Source organism: Chroicocephalus ridibundus, chromosome 7, assembly GCF_963924245.1.
Source record: "Chroicocephalus ridibundus chromosome 7, bChrRid1.1, whole genome shotgun sequence".
In the NCBI taxonomy this organism is placed as follows: domain Eukaryota; kingdom Metazoa; phylum Chordata; class Aves; order Charadriiformes; family Laridae; genus Chroicocephalus; species Chroicocephalus ridibundus.
Window position 1 is genome coordinate 34,286,578 of NC_086290.1, and position 14,097 is coordinate 34,300,674.

Genomic DNA, 14,097 nt, shown 5'->3' on the forward strand with positions numbered 1-14,097 from the left:
CTACATTTTCCTATGAAAACATTCCTGAATTCATTGTGATGGACAAAGCACAAAGTAAAATTGCCGGAAAAGTAGGAAATGTAGAGCTGATCGCGCCTAACTGCTTTCAAATAGACAGGATAATTGAGAAAATGATAAAGGCTGGCTCATACCCAGGTCGATGGCACTGATAACTGTCAGGGCTAATAACCGTGAGTGAATTAAAAAAAAAAAGAAATTGGCATTTCAAAGCACCGTTTCCGTGACGCTTTCTCAGGAACAGCGGTTAAAACGCAGCAGCTGCAAGACCATTCCCGCCCCCCCGGATCCGTACGGGGAGGGCTTCGAAATAGGATTTACCTATTACGGGTGCACGGGCCGGGGCTCGGTGGGGCCCGGGTATCCCCCGCAGCCCGCTACCCTCCCGCGGGGCCCGGGCGGCCGCCGAGCCGCGGCCTGGCGGCATCCCGGCAGCCCCCTCCCGCCGGCGGGGCGACCGCATCCCGCTGCCTTCCTTTCGCCGGGGGGAGGCGGGTAGCGGGCGGCTTTGTTACAGCTATCCGCCCCCGGCGCCGCCCAGGCCCGCGGGGCTGCGGCCTCGGCCCCGGCCCTCCTCAGCCACCCCGGTTCTGCCGTGCCTGTCGGCGATCGCGGGGAAGATGCCGGCGCGGAGGCGGAGGCCGGCCAAGGGGCGGGGGGCCCAGCCCCGTCGCTGAGGCGGCGCGGGGGCGGGGGGCGGCGCGGGCGCCCCTGCGCGGGGAGGCGCTCGCCCCGCCGTGGGCGCGGAGGGGCCGCCGCCGCCACCGGCGGGAGCCGCCTGCTGCAAGGACGGGGTGACTCCGGTCGCCGCCTGGCTCCGCAGCGGCACGGCACGGCGCGGGAGCCGCCCTCCCCCGGAGCCCGCCACCGGGCGCGGATCCGCAGTGCGCGCCTCTGCGAGGTGAGTGGGCGCCGCCCGGTGCCGGCGGCAGCGAGGGACGCGGCTGAGCCCGGGGGGCGGCTGCAGCCTGAGGGGGACCGGGCCGGGGCTGGCCTTAGCGGTGCCGATGCCGCGGCAGGTGCGGGGCCCCCACGGCCCCCGCCCGCCGTACCCCCGGGGCGGGCCCGGCGCTCTGCGGGCCGGGGCGCCCGCTGCCCCCGCGGCGGGCTCCGCTCCCTCGCCCCAGCGGCCGCCTCGCCTGCCCCGTCATGCCGGAGGCTCGGGCGGCGGGCTGCCGCGCAGCCCCGCAGGGCTCCCTTCGGCTTCGTTTTAATCGCTTTTGGGCCATTTAATTATAAGTCGTTTCCTGCCCGGAGAATGCCTCCAACACTTTGTGCGACGCGTTTGTTTCCTCCGCTCTTTTTTTTTTCCCCTCGCCATTTAGGGTATTTATTTATTTATGTATAGGGCTGTTCTCCAGATTTTATGTAGCAGTGTCCGCGGTGGGGAAGAAAGATCGCTGCAGATTTCAAGCATGTTGTTTTCAAAACAGTGGGGTTTAATGTGTGGTTCTGTTCTTGTGTGCACGAAATACAGCACAATGACACTGGGGGGGAAAAATAGGCTTATATTCCTGTTCTTACCATTCTGTGGATTGTTTATTGACGTGGAGATCTCTTTCTCAGTACGCTTGTTTTTTTTTCTCTTAACCTTTTCTGTGCATGTCACTAAAAACCATGAGGGTATATTTAAAAAAGAAAAATAAAAAATTCTTTTTTGGGCTCTTTGATGTCAAAATACAGGGAGTGTGGTGTATGTAGACAGTAGTAGTTACATAATTTATTATCTCTTATTTTATTGCTGGATATATGTCAGGAGGATGGAGAGAGTATTTATAACTTTTTTTTTTTTCTTTTTTCTTTTCTGGGATGCTGTGTGAGGGAGTCTTTGCACTACACTACATTGCATTGGAATGTTTGCAAGAGGTTCAGCCCTAAATCCCTCCTGTACAGAGATCCCAGCAGGGGCCTTACCTTGCTTCACTTCATAAATGTCCAGGACCGCTTTCTGTATGCTTAAAAACTTCTTTTGGAGATTTTTTTTTCCTACTTCCCCCAACGATTATAGTATTTTTTTACTTTTTAAGAAAGTCAGTCAAACCGTTCTAAATATTTCAGTAGTGATTATTCACAGCACTGAGGAAGAGAAAGAAATCTATGTCATGGATGGATTAAAAAAAACTTCTTCCTATACGCAGGTGAGCAGTTTGCCTGCTTCTTAGACTGCTTTGAAAAATTTTTTCTTAGAAGATGATAGTGTGTGGTTGCAGCATTGGGTCATAAGGTATGATGTCATTATTAGCATATGAAAGGGACAAACCTAATGCTGCCTTTCAATCACCGCTGCTGTTCAGGCTCTCAATTTCCAAAAATGTGGATGCTTTCATGTCATCTGGAGATACCACAGTGGATGTTAGATGCTAGTCTGCATGTGTGTATCTGTCTTTCTCTCCTTATTTGTGTCTTATGCTGGAATTTAAACATACCACCTTAAAAGGCGCTCTGAGGTTGCATGGAGCTCATATGGTTGACTGGAGACCATTTTTAAAGTTGTGCTTAGTAGTAGTTTAACTTCACGGAATTGTTGTTGAACAGGCTTCCTTCCGTTCATCTGTCTCTATAAACAGCCTTCTGGTGATGCCAGTGCAAACTCGTGGTGTATCTTTCAGTCTCGATGGCACTATGGAATTGGTTTGGCTTGGAGCATTTGCCACTCTCTGTAAGGACCCTCTGCCTTCCTTAAAGACCTATTTACTACCTTGCTATTTATTTTTAAAGTCAGTTGAGCTAACGGGCATTTCTATTTATTTTATGCTTCCAGTGCTTTTTCAAATCTGATAGAATTCACAATGTTATGCCTTTAAGAAGCGTGTGATAGTGCAATGGCTGCCAGCCAGAAACAATATACTGTTTTATCAGATTTCCTGAGAAGAAATGGAATTTACTTTGTGTTGCCCCCTTTATAAGATTAAATAGTAATGCCTAACTGAAAAAAAACCCAACCCTTTTCTTCCCTTTATGTTCCAACACTCTTTAAACTGCAGCTAAAGCTCCAGTATGCTGCAAAATAAGGGGACTTTCTGCATATGCAATCTGCAGATTACATTCTTGAATAATTAAGTGTAACTCCTTTTCCATTTTTTCTTTTTTGATCCAACTCAGCATTTTGTTTTTTCAATAACTCTCCTTTAATCAGACAGAAACAGGATGCTTAGGCTATTGCATTTACTCCATTGGCTAATGTGTACTGATACAAGGGAGATGGTGACAAAATGCTTATTTGGGTAATGTTGCTTAATCATGGAAAATGAGATGTAAATGTCCACTTCAGTAGAGCGTTCAAAACCCCTTGTTTGAGGCCATAGCCAACAGTGCTGCCTTTCATAGTATGAGATGCTCTGAGTAGCTGAGCCTAATTTTGTTTGATCCTGCTGTCATCATGCATGGCACAGTCATAGCCTTTGTCTTCACACTGTCTGTTGGTGATTTTTTGGTTATATTACAAAGGGGGAGAGGCTGGAGTGAAGTTACTCACTCACCAGTACGAAGAATATTAATTTTATTGCCTAACAGATGTAATGGAACTGAACATTTTATACAGAAGTCCCCCAACCGAAATGGAGAAGAGATGTATTCTTGCAACCTTGTGAGCTTGTGTTTTGGCACTTCGAAGCTAATGGCAGTACATGAGGTGTTTATCTAATCACATCAGGGCCCTTTGCAAGATGAGAATGGGATTAACTGTCATTGTTACAGATTATTTTGATATTTGAGTTTAGTATCTAAAAGAAGTTCCATGTCATTTCCATTGAAATTGAATTAACTGTGCACGGTTTATATAGACAGTGATACAGGGCCTCTGTGATCTTCCTCCATGTCAGCTTGTTTGTGATCAGCTGGAATATCAGTGGTATTGAAGAAAAGGTTGGAAATGCCCATTTCTCTGGCAATAAGATCAAAAATGGTGATAAAGCTTTGTGTAGCGTGGACATGTGTTACAAGGGCACCTCTTCATGGGATGAGAGGCCAAGTAGGATGTGATCCTGAAATACTGTAGTCCTTGTAGAAGAGTTCAAGTAACACTTTTTTTTTTTAAATATTTTTTTTACAGAAATGTAGATGTCAGTGCCTGAAACCTGTGTGTTTTCTTAAAATTGATTGCATACTCAGTGAAAGTAGCACAGTACCCTCATTAAGTTTGCAGATGACACCAAGTTGGGTGGGAGTGTCGGCCTGCTTGAGGGTAGGAAGGCTCTGCAGAGGGATCTGGACAGTCTGGATCGATGGACCGAGGCCAATGGTATGAGGTTCAACAAGGCCAGGTGCCGGGTCCTGCACTTGGGTCACAACAGCCCCGTGCAGCGTTACAGGCTTGGGGCAGAGTGGCTGGAGAGCTGCCTGGCAGAAAAGGACCTGGGGGTGTTGGTTGACTGGTGGCTGAATACGAGCCAGCAGTGTGCCCAGGTGGCCAAGAAGGCCAACAGCATCCTGGCCTGTATCAGGAACAGTGTGGTGAGTAGGACTAGGGAAGCGATCGTCCCCCTGTCCTCGGCACTGGTGAGGCCTCACCTTGAGTACTGTGTCCAGTTTTGGGCCCCTCACCACAAAAAAGACATTGAGGTGCTGGAGCGGGTCCAGAGAAGGGCAACGAAGCTGGTGAGGGGTCTGGAGAACAAGTCTCATGAGGAGCAGCTGAGGGAGCTGGCATTGTTTAGCCTGGAGAAAAGGAGGCTGAGGGGAGACCTTATTGCTCTCTACAGCTACCTGAAAGGAGGGTGTAGAGAGGTGGGGGTCAGTCTCTTCTCCCAAGTAACAGGCCATAGGACAAGAGGAAACGGCCTCAAGTTGCACCAAGGGAGGTTTAGACTGGATATTAGGAAAAAATTTTTACGCTGAAAGGGTTATTAAGCATTGGAACAGGCTGCCCAGGGAAGTGGTTGAGGCACCATCCCTGGAGGTATTTAAAAGATGGGTAGATGGGGTGCTTGGAGATATGGTTTAGTGATGGTTTTTGTCAGAGTTAGGTTCGTGGTTGGACTTGATGATCTGAAAGGTCCCTTCCAGCCTAGGCAATTCTATGATTCTGTGCTGTCTTCCAGGTGTCATGATAAAACTTCTGAGTAGTTGTGTTAAAAGACTGCAGTCAGATTGTGAGTGCTCATTGGAAGTGCAAGCCCTCGACTGTTAGTTCAACATGTAGTCACTCACGTTAGAAGTGTATGCGTTCCAGTCATCCCTTGCAACATCTAGGAATCCTATTACTTGTTTTGAAAAAGTCAGTGTTAGGTTTCCAAGTTCTGCTGACAGGATGTATGGATTTAGATTTTGAGGCAAATGGCGAGTCATATCTCTCTATCTTATTATGAAGAGCTGTTCCTTCTTCTCATGATACCCTCTAGTACTGGGGAGAAAATGAAAAGTGACTGAGGCTAAGTCTGGTTTGGATGTAGACAGTTATGACTGCTGTCTTAATTGTGCCAGTATTTTGTGTTATGTTACTTTTACACAGTTTTATGTCCCAACTGTATTGTTTTAAGTCTGGGGAGGACTGGTATGCCGATACCTGTTGCTCAATGGACATTAATACCTGTATTTCATAATTTATTTAGCAAATTTTGCCCTGAACTGGCATGCAGTTTTGAAAAAAAATAGATAGTTATGTTTAAAGGTAGTTTTGAAAGGTGAAAATAAGAGAGGATCTTTTCTTTGAAGTGTAGTCATCAAGCTTTCTACATGGCAGAATTGCAGCTTGTATGTGTTCTGGAGACGCGGTAATAATTGAAATGAATTTGAAATTGTAATGTGAATCCAGCATTATTTGTCCAAAAGACCCAATTAGTACAGTCAAGCCAAACTTAATGGTTGAAATAGTGCACTATTTGTCCTTTAGAATTAAGGAAGTACCCCAAAGTATGTGATTGATGGGTCATCTGAGCTGTTTGCATTTTGGGGGGGGGGTTAAGGAGTCATTGTGACATAATTAATAACTTGGATTTTTGGTCTCTGTATTAGCACTGTAAATGGAAAAAATCTTGAAAATAAAGAATAGCATGTTGAAATAGGAAAAAAAAAACCCCAACAACCCCAAACAACTGTACTGTCGGCCTGGTATTTCTTGATGCTGGCATACAATAAATCATGAGATCAGCAGAGAAACTGAGGAGTTGTTCAGATAGTGTTTTGATTCAGATTTCTTAAGGTGCGCGCCTCTTCATTTGTGAAGCTGTATTTACGCACGTATAATTTGACTTGTTGACTTTTAGTCATAAAAACTTTAATAACATTGTCAATATACCTATATGCCTTGTATTGACCACCAGAGAAAGATATTAGGTAACAAAAATTAACATTTTGATAATAAGGCCACCTAAATATTGCATGGAGGACAGTCAGATGTGTTTTGTTAAGTGCTATGGTGGCAAGGATCCATTGGCTAGGATCCACTTGAAAAATCAGATTAAAAGTTTATATGCTTGACAAATACAATGTCATTAGTTTAAAAATTCCCTGAAGGCTAGTACTGTAATTAGATGAGCCCAAAGCATGCAACAGTAAAACTCATTTTCTTCCAGGAATGACCAGCAGCATCTTTAAAAAAAGAAAACATTGACTGATCCTTGTCGGATAGAGTAACCACAGTAAGAGAGAAGAGTTTGCCAGGAATGACTGTGACAGCTGAAGCCACAGCACCTTATGGTGAGTGGAGTGGATCAGCCGCACTCTGTTGGGGAGCAGCGAGGAATGTAGGGATCCTGCTGAAAGAACGCTCAAAAATGATCACTCACTAGGTGCCCCAAATCAAGGGCTTCACTAAATTGGATATTACAGATGCTGAGTATTGGCAAAGTAGCAATAAAAAAAATTACAAAACCAGCAATTTCCTTTGGCTCCTTATTGTCACAAAAAGGCATGTGCCCATCTTTATGGGATTCCTTCGCTCTCTCAAGAGCATGTGAGCTTTGTAGTGCTAGGCTGCAAAGTTCCAGCTCCAAAAGGTGCGCTTGTTAAGCTGTGTGTTTTCTTTATTTAAGATGCATTTTAAAAACAGCTGATCTGATCAGTTGATCATGTTATTCTTCTGCTAGATTACCGATTGGAGTCTGTTTTGAGTGGGTAGTTTGCTAAGAGTTATTTTTCCCACTAGAAATAACAAAAGAGTAGAGATTGTAAACTTATCATCTCTTTAAAATGTAGCTATAGCTGCATAAAAACCATAATTTATGGTTCTTGATTCATTGCTCTAATAAAAATGTCTACATTTTCTTCATGAACATAAAAATTGTTGTCAAGGAACTAATCTCCCAAATATTTGTATTGCATAGGAAAATAGGAAAATTGCAAATGTAACTGTGGTGGGCTCTCTGAGACTTGAAAACCTTTCGTTGGGGTCAGCAAGGCTATGGCTGTACCTGCTGTCTGAGTGACTTAGTGCCTGAACTTAAATGCTGTCCCAAGGTTGTGGCACTGTTTTATTGTTAGTGGGCTCCTTGGCATGCTTTTTGGCCAGTGTCAGCAGCCCAAACAAGGCACAACTCAGGGAAAGCCATGGACCAGGGACAACCCCAAAATGGGCTATGGATAAGACAGCCCCATTTTGTGAGAGAAGAGCATTTAGTGTGCGTGGTACTGCATGGCTTCAGCATTTGTTTTGTGGCCCGTTCTGCATATGAGTGCAGATGTAGCCATAAGGATGCTGCTGCATGTTTTTGCATAAGAAAAAGCTGCAATTGCATGCCGTTTACCTAGAGAAAAACAAAAAGCCACTGTCATTTATGAGAAAGCAACACTTAAGAAAGTTTATTGCATATTGTTGTTTTCTATTTGTTTCCGTATTGGAAAAAAAACTATCATAGAATAGAGTGGGTTGGAAGAGACCTTAAAGATCATCTAGTTCCAACCCCCCTGCCATGGGCAGGGACACCTCCCACTAGACCAGGCTGCTCAAAGCCCCATCCAACCTGGCTTTGGACACTTCCAGGGATGGGGCATCCACAACGTTCCTGAACAACCTGTTCCAGTGTCTCGCCACCCCCACAGTAAAGAATTTCTTCCTAATATCTAATCTAAATCACTATCCTGATAAAGAGTCTGTCCCACTCTTTCCTGTAGGTCCCCTTTAAGTACTGGAAGGCTGCTATAAGGTCTTCCTGGAGCCTTTTCTTCTCCAGGCTGAACAACCCCAACTCTCTGAACCTGTCTTTATAGGAGAGGTGCTCCAGCCCTCTGATCATCTTTGTGGCCCTCCTCTGGACTCGCTGCAACATGTCCATGTCCTTCTTATGTTGGGTGACTCCAGACCTGGATGCAGTCCTCCGTGTGGGGTCTCATCAGAGCAGAGTAGAGGGGCAGAATCATCTGCCTTGACCTGCTGGCCAGGCTTCTTTTCATGCAGCCCAGGAAGCGGTTGGCCTTCTGGGCTGCAAGCGCACATTGCTGGGTCATGTTCAGCTTCTCATCAACCAACAGCCCCAAGTGCTTCTGCTCAGGGCTGCTCTCAATCCATTCTCCGCCCAGCCTGTGTTTGTGCTTGGGATTGCTGTGACCCAGGTGCAGGACCTTGCACTTGGCCTTGCTGAACTTCATGAGGTTCACATGGGCCCACTTCTCAAGCCTGCCCAGGTCCCTCTGGATGGCATCCCTTCCCTCCAGTTGTGTCAGTTGCTCCACACAGCTTGGTGTTATTGGCAAACTTGCTGAGGGTGCCCTCAATCCCACTGTCCATGTCACCAACATGATTTTAAACAGCGCCTGTCCAACCCATGAGGAACACCACTCATCACTGGTCTCCACTTGGACATTGAGCTGTTTACCGCAACTCTCTGAGTGTGACCATCCAGCTAATTCCTTATCCACTGAGTGGTCTATCTGTCAAATCCATGTCTCTCCAGTTTAGCAACAAGGATGTCGTGTGGGACAACATCCAATGCTTTGTACAAGTTGAGGTAGATGATGTCAGTTGCTCTTCCCTTATCCATCAATGCTGTAATGCTGCCGTAGAAGGCCAGCAGATGTCAGATATGATTTTCCCTTGGTGAATCCATGTTGGCTGTTACCAGTCACCTCCTTATTTTCCATGTGCCTTAGCATAGTTTCCAGGAGGATCTGCTCTATGATCTTGCCAGGCACAGAGGTGAGACTGACCAGCCTGTAGTTGCCCAGGTTCTTCCTTTTTTCCCTTTTTAAAAATAGGGGTTATGTTTCCCCTTTTCCAGTCAGTCAGAACTTCATCGGACTGCCACGACTTCTCAAATATGACGGATAGTGGCTTAGCAGCTTCATCTGCCAGTTCCCTAAGGTCCCACTGCTGCATCTCATCAGGTCCCATGGACTTGTGCACCTTCAGGTTCCTTAGATGATCTCGAATCTAATCTTCTCCTACAATGGGTGGTTCTTCATTCTCCCAGTCCCTGCCTTTGCCTTCTGCGACTTGGGCAGTGTGGCTAGAGCACTTGCCGATGAAGACTGGAGGCAAAAAAGTCATTGAGTACCCCAGCCTTGTCCATATCCTGGGTAACCAGGTCTCCCGTTCCCTTCTGGAGAGGGCCCACTTTTCCCCTAGTCTTTCTTTTATCACTGATACACCTGTAGAAGCTTTTCTTGTTGCCCTTGGTGTCCCTGGACAGATTTAACTCTATCTGGGCTTTAGCTTTCCTAACCTCATCCCTGGCTGCTTGGACAATTTCTCTGTATTCCTCCCAGACTACCTGTCCTTGCTTCCACCGTCTGTAGGCTTCCTTTTAGTGTTTGGTCCTTGTTCATCAATGCGTGCCTCTCGGTGTTTTGCCTGACTTCCTATTTGTTGGGATGCATTGCTCCTAAGCTTGGAGGAGGTGATCCCTGAAAATATTAACCAGCTTTCTTGGGGCCCTCTTCCCTCCAGGACTTTATCCTATGGTATTTTGCCAAGCAGATCCCTGAAAAGGCCAAAGTCTGCTTTTCTGAAGCCCAGAGTATTGAGCTTGCTGTGTGCCCTCCTCGTTGCCCTAAGAATCTTGAACTCTACCATTTTGTGGTCACTGCAGCCAAGGCTGCCCTTGAGCTTCATGTTTCCCACCAGCCCCTTCTTGTTGGTGAGAACAAGGTCCGGTATAGCATCTCTCCTTATAGACTCCTATATCACTTGAAGAAGGAAGTTATCATTGACAAATTCCAGGAACCTCCTGGATTGCTTATGCCCTGCTGTGTTGTCCCTCCAACAGATATCAGGGTGGCTGAAGACCCCTCATGAGGACCAGGGCTTGAGAACGTGAGGCTGCTCCTATCTGTCTATAGAGGGCCTCACCCGCTTGGTCTTCCTGGTTGGGTGTGCCTGTAGCATACACCTACTATAATGTCATGTGTCCCTGCCCTCCCTTTAATTCTGACCCAAAGGCTCTCAGTCGGCTCCTCACCATGCCCAGGTGGAGCTCCATGCACTCCAGCTGGTCATTGACATAGAGGGTGGCATCCCCTCCTTGTTTCCCCTGCCTGTCCTTCCTGAAGAGCTTGTATCCTTCCATTCCAACACTCCAGTCACAAGAGCCATCCCAAGGAAGGCAAAAGCCCAGCTGGAGCTCAACTTGGCCACTAACATAAAGGAGAACAAAAAAAGTTTTTAAAAATACATCAACAAAAAGAGAGTCAGGGAGAATCTCCGTCCCGTACTGGACGTGGGGGGAAAAGTTGCAACCAAGGACGAGGAGAAGGCTGAGATAATGCCTTCTTTGCCTCCGTCTTCAATAGTCAGACCAACTGTCCCCAGGGTGTTCAGCCGCCTGAGCTGGAAGATAAGGATGGAGAGCAGAACAACACACCCATAATCCAGGAGGAAGCAGTCAGTGATCTGCTTCTGCACTTAGACACGTGTAAGTCTATGGGGCCGGATGGGATTGACCCAAGAGTACTCAGGGAGCTGGCAGGAGAGCTCACCAAGCCTCTCTCCATCATTTATCAACAATCCTGGTCAACGGGGCAGGTACCAGATGACTGGAGGGTGGCTAATGTGATGCCCATCTACAAGAAGGGTCGGAAGGGGGATCTGGGGAACTACAGGCCTGTCAGCCTGACCTCAGTACCAGGAAATATCATGGAGAGGATCATCTTGAGTGAGCTCTCATGGCAAGTGCAGGGCAGCCAAGCGATCAGGGCCAGCCAGCATGGGTTTAGGAAAGGGAGGTCCTGCTTAACCAACCTGATCCGTTTCTATGACCATGTGACCCGCCTTCTGGATGTGGGGAAGGCTGTGGACGTTGTCTGTCTGGACTTTGGTAAGGCCTTTGACACCATCCCCCACAGCATTCTCCTGGAGAAGCTGGCGAATCATGGCATAGACAAGTTTACTCTTCACTGGGTAAAAAACTGGCTGGATGGCCGTGCCCAGAGAGTTGTGATTAATGGGGTGAAATCTTCTTGGCGGCCGGTCACCAGTGGTGTCCCTCAGGGCTCAGTTTTGGGGCCAGTTTTGTTTAATATCTTTATCAATGATCTGGATGAGGGGATTGAGGGCACCCTCAGTGAGTTTGCAGATGACAGCAAACTAGGTGGGAGTGTTGATCTGCTTGAGGGTATGAAGGCTCTGCAGAGGGACCTGGACAGTCTGGATCGATGGGCCAAGGCCAACTGTATGAGGTTTAATAAGGCCAAGTGCCGGGTCCTGCATTTCGGTCACAACAATCCCAATCAACCCTAGAGGCTTGGGGAAGAGTGGCTGGAGAGCTGCCCAGCAGAAAAGGACCTGGGGGTGCTGGTGGATGGCCAGCTTAACATGAGCCAGCAGCGTGCCCAGGTGGCCAAGAGGGCCAACAGCATTCTGGCTTGTATCGGGAATAGCGTGGCCAGCAGGAGCAGGGAAGTGATTGTGCCTCTGTACTCGGCACCGGTGAGGCCTCACCTCGAGTACTGTGTTCAGTTCTGGGCCCCTCTGTACAAGAGGGACATTGAAGTGCTGGAGCGTGTCCAGAGGAGAGCTACCAGGCTGGTGAGGGGTCTGGAGACCAAGTCGCATGAGGAGAGGCTGAGGGAACTGGGCATGTTTAGTTTGGAGAAGAGGAGACCGAGGGGAGACCTCATGGCCCTCTACAGCTACCTGAAAGGAGGTTGTAGAGAGGTGGGGGTTGGCCTCTTCTCCCAGGTGAATAATGACAGGACCAGAGGAAATGGTCTGAAGTTGTGGCAGGGGAGGTTTAGGTTAGATATTAGGAAGAATTACTTTACTGAAAGAGTGGTCAGGCACTGGAACAGCCTGCCCAGGGAGGTGGATGAGTCACCATCCCTAGAGGTGTTTAAGAAACGTCTAGATTTGGCACTTCAGGGCATGCTCTAGTGGCAGAGATTGTAGGGGTTTTTTTTTTGTGTGTGTATGGTTGGACTCGATGATCTCAAAGGTCCTTTACAACCACAAAGATTCTATGATTCTATGATCATGTCTCTGTGATGCCAATAAGATCACAGCCCTGGAGGTGTGTGCATGTCTTTAACTCCTCTTGTTTATTCCCCATGCTATCTATATATACACACATACACGTTATTTCATTTAACAACAAGCTCCTTATGTTTTGAATAACACCATGTTGAGTGCTGTCCAGATCTTTCCAAAATGCTGTTAGGGTCTTGTAAGCATGCGTAGCAAAGTATCAGAACTAGAATAAATGTCGGAGTTCATGGTTGTTTTACATGGTGTTTTTGTCTCAAATGCTCACCTAATAATCTCTGAGTGTGTAGATGACACCAGTTCTCTGTTTCATTTCCTAAAAGGTGTTTTGACTTTCTTAGAATGAAATAACTTCCAGCAAAATGTAACTTGGTGCTAGCTCCATGTTTATGAACACATTCTATTAACTTGAGTAAGTGCGTATTATGAACTTGCTCTGAATTTGGATTATGTTCTGTCGGACTGTTAAGTGTGACAGGTTGATATTTTTCATTATGAAACTATTGGTTAATGTAGAGAGCCACTGTAAACACCGTGGTGCTGCTGCTCAGCGGTTGTAAATTGTCACCCTCCTTAATGTTCCACAGAATTCTGACAATTTCCACTTCTTGCCTTAGTTTGTGTCACACGTTTAGTTACACTGAACAGTTTAGATGTGGTTTTCTTCCTGATATCAAAGATGTAGGCTCTTTTTTTTTTTTAGGGTTTTTTTTTCTCCTTAGGCATTGTGTGAAACATACTGAATACTGCAAGTTATGGAAGGCTGATTTTTTTCTAGAGTTGATTTATGCATACCTTTATGAAAAATAGGTAAATAAAGCCAAATTGTCAGACTTAACGTTCTAAGCAGTGAACTAGTTGCTTGTTTAAAATTTTACCCCTATTTTTCTTAATTGAATTTGGGTGGGTGTTTTTTGTTTGTTTACTGCATTGAGGTGGGTGTTGTGTTAATTTTGCCTTGTAGTCCTGAAAATACTGATTTCCAGTGAGAGCCTGTGTCTTTTAAAAACTGACTCACTGTTTTGGAGGAAGTCTTTGCTTTTATGTTAAGTTGTTTCATTTCCACTTAATACTGATATTGATACTGACTGTGTGCAAAGGCATAGACTTAAGTACTGGATTTCTAGCTAAGGTAAGTTAATAGGTTAAATGCTTTAGCTTAAATACACTACAAAGAAATCTGGTTTTGACTTATGTTGAACTTAAGACAGGTTTGCCTCATGATGATAGGATAAATCACTAGCTGTAACAATTATCTGCCAAGGCTCTAAGAGCATGAAGTCAGGAGGTTTTTAAAGCTTACTTATGCTTATCTCAGTTTGTAAAGAGTTTGAGGTACTATAGATACAAGAAGCATGTTCAGCACCTCTTGGCGTGAGGTTCATCAGTTGTCGGTAGCTGTATGGAGACAGCCCTTTTTTAAGGGGGGGGGGAAAGCTAAGCAGTTTTGTTTCTTGCTTCTGTAGATAAACTTATTTCTATTACATTTCTGGATAATAAGTGGGTGGGATAAATATAGCCAATATAAGGAGGACTAATGCATATATTTAATTTTTCTTTTTTCTTTTAATGGGAGACCTAACATGTGTTGGCACAAAAGAAGCCTTTGTTTTAATCTTCCGCCTTTTTTTTTTTTTTTTTTACTGTAAATTGGTCATTCCTACACTGCTTGTTGGTGGTTTGGTTTTTTTTTGTTTGTTTTTTGACACAGTCCATTTTGAATCTGTTTG

At 46.1% G+C, this 14,097-nt stretch overlaps 1 protein-coding gene across 2 annotated transcripts in view; it reads left to right on the top strand.

Annotated features, from left to right (window-relative positions):
• The first annotated feature begins 670 nt into the window (after window positions 1-670).
• Window positions 671-14,097, top strand: part of HECW2 (HECT, C2 and WW domain containing E3 ubiquitin protein ligase 2) — a 182,829-nt gene continuing 169,402 nt past the window's right edge. Inside the window, exons 1-2 of one of the 2 annotated variants that reach the window (XM_063340740.1) lie at window positions 671-919; window positions 6,531-6,654. The gene's annotated coding sequence lies outside the window, so the exon portion shown is untranslated. The remainder of the gene's footprint in view (window positions 920-6,530; window positions 6,655-14,097) is intronic. The other variant, XM_063340739.1, reaches the window with a different exon arrangement.